Source organism: Neomonachus schauinslandi, chromosome 5, assembly GCF_002201575.2.
Source record: "Neomonachus schauinslandi chromosome 5, ASM220157v2, whole genome shotgun sequence".
NCBI classification, from domain to species: domain Eukaryota; kingdom Metazoa; phylum Chordata; class Mammalia; order Carnivora; family Phocidae; genus Neomonachus; species Neomonachus schauinslandi.
The window spans coordinates 16,645,640-16,648,526 of record NC_058407.1 but is presented as its reverse complement, the minus strand read 5'-3'; the positions used below and the strand labels follow the sequence as shown (position 1 = coordinate 16,648,526).

Here is a 2,887-nt window from a genome sequence, read left to right as displayed (position 1 = left end):
GGTTAAAAACATACAAACTGCCTATTTTTTAGGCATGATTTTCTGAAGCACCACACCATACTTATCACCCCTCTGCCAGACTTGAGTCCCCTACAACTACCTGCAAGAGATGCTGGAAAAGGGAACTTTCCAGAACGCTCGGTGAGATGCGGAGGAGCGGCGGCTGCCCGAGCTGCGCCCAGCAATGCGCTCCTTCCTGCTCCCCCACACCGGCCTCAGCCCTCTCACCGGCTGTAGAAAATGGTGAAAGAAACCACTTACTATGATGTTTTGGGGGTCAAACCCAATGCCACCCAAGAGGAATTGAAAAAGGCCTACAGGAAACTGGCCTTGAAGTATCACCCTGATAAGAATCCAAATGAAGCAGAAAAGTTCAAACAGATTTCTCAAGCTTACGAAGTACTCTCTGATGCAAAGTAAAGGGAATTATATGACAAAGGAGGAGAACAGGCAATTAAAGAAGGTGGAGCTGGTGGTGGTTTTGGCTCCCCCATGGACATCTTTGATATGTTTTTTGGAGGAGGAGGAAGGATGCAGAGAGAAAGGAGAGGTAAAAATGTTGTGCATCAGCTCTCAGTAACCTTAGAAGATTTACATAATGGTGCAACACGAAAACTAGCTCTGCAAAAGAATGTGATTTGCGATAAATGTGAAGGCCGAGGTGGTAAGAAAGGAGCAGTCGAATGTTGTCCCAATTTCCGAGGTACTGGAATGCAAATAAGAATTCATCAGATAGGACCTGGAATGGTTCAGCAAATTCAGTCTGTGTGTATGGAGTGCCAGGGCCATGGGGAACGGATCAGTCCCAAAGATAGATGTAAAAGCTGCAATGAGAGGAAGATAGTTTGAGAGAAGAAGATTCTAGAAGTTCATCTTGACAAAGGCATGAAGGATGGCCAGAAGATAACATTCCATGGTGAAGGAGACCAAGAACCAGGACTGGAACCAGGAGATATTATCATTGTTTTAGATCAGAAGGACCACACTGTTTTTACTCAGCGAGGAGAAGACCTTTTCATGTGTATGGACATACAGCTGGTTGAAGCACTGTGCGGCTTTCAAAAGCCAATATCTACTCTTGACAACCGAACCATCGTCATCACCTCTCACCCAGGTCAAATTGTCAAGCATGGAGATATCAAGTGTGTGCTAAATGAAGGCATGCCAATTTATCGTAGACCATATGAGAAGGGTTGCCTAATCATTGAATTTAAGGTAAAGTTTCCTGAGAATGGCTTTCTCTCTCCTGATAAACTCTCTTTGCTGGAAAAACTCCTACCTGAGAGGAAAGAAGTAGAAGAGACTGATGAAATGGACCAGGTAGAACTGGTGGACTTTGATCCAAATCAGGAGAGATGGCGCCATTACAATGGGGAAGCCTATGAGGATGATGAACATCATCCCAGGGGTGGTGTTCAGTGTCAGACCTCTTAATGGGGCCAGTGAATAACACTGCTGGCATTTTATATGCAGTAGTGAATGAGTGAAGGACTATAATCATAGCTCACTACTTGCTATTGTTTTTGTTTTAATATTCAACTATAGTAGTGTTTTAAAAGTTAAATGAAGAATAAACTCAAATATAAAAGCTCTGAAAAAAAAAAAAAGAGATGCTGGAAAATATGTTTTTTTTTTTAAAATTCTGGGATGCCATGTGTCCAGCTAAAAACTTGGGTTTTCCATTATTATGCAAGAAAGAGGAAATGGGTACTGGGGACAGCGTAGTCTCTGCCAGAGTAACCCTTCCGAAATGTGAGTTGGATCACATTGCTCACTCTGCTTAACACGTTGTGGAAAGCCTGCCCACTCACTGGGGCTAGAAGTGCAAGCCTTTGACAGGGCCTTACATGTCTTGTCTCCCTTATCTCTCTGACCTCATTTCCTACCTCTCTCTGCCTTGCTTACTCTGCTTCAGCCTCGCTGGCCTCCTCGCTGGTTTTCTAATGAGCCAAACACATTCCTGCCTAAATGTTCCCTCTGAGCCTCTGGAAGCCTCTTCCCTGGGGGAATCTGCTCATCTCAGTCCCTCAGGGCTCAGCTCAAATATCACTTCATCAGAGACCACCCTACAGAAAAGCATACCACCCATGAATCTCAATCCCCCTTATCTTGCTTTATTTTTGTTTTCTGCTTTTATCCCCATCTTACCCCATCTGACATGCTCTATATTTGTTTGCATTTGCTCATCGTCTTTTTCTCCTATTACAACAGAAGTGCAAGGATTTCGGGGGCTTCATCTCCTGTATTCAACGTCTTATATCTCCAGCATCTAGAATAGCACCTGGTATCTGCTGTAGGCACCCAATAAACATAAGTAGAATAGACGAATGATTGATTGAATAAATCCCATTTTATCTATCTTCCAAAATGTAGGAGAGGATGATTTGTGATAGCCAATCTAAAGGGGTGTGAAAAATAGAAAGAGTCAAATATAAACTAGTACTTTGCTCTTCTTTGATGTCCTCCCATTTGAAAAAGCCCTCCGTTGCCTGTGAAGAATAATGCAGATGTTGTTGGCCTTTGTTATTTTGAAGTCAGGCATAGTGGGATAGAATTTCCAGTCTTTTCTTCCCAAAGCACCAGGACTATTTATTCTAAATCCATTTCTTCCCTGCCTTTAGTTTTGAATGAACCTGGCTTTGCCACACATAGTTCCCTAATATATCACTTTGATGGCTTATTTCACCCTAAGTAGCATGGAATTGAAGTCTGAGACTGTATCAGGCGAATTTCAGAGCTCCTTGTCTTCCCTTTGTGCCATCGCAATGGGGGAGAGTTGTCAAGCTGCGCTTGGCTAAGTTAAATGGGGAGACCAGATGGCCAGAAAGAAAGGAATTTTGGTTCAGGTTTAGGAGGAAGGTGGGAGCCAAAAACTCGTGCATAGTTT

At 43.2% G+C, this 2,887-nt stretch overlaps 1 pseudogene; it reads left to right on the top strand.

The window, feature by feature from the left end:
- The first annotated feature begins 227 nt into the window (after nucleotides 1-227).
- LOC110578071 lies at nucleotides 228-1,588 on the top strand (annotated as a pseudogene).
- Nucleotides 1,589-2,887: the final 1,299 nt, after the last annotated feature.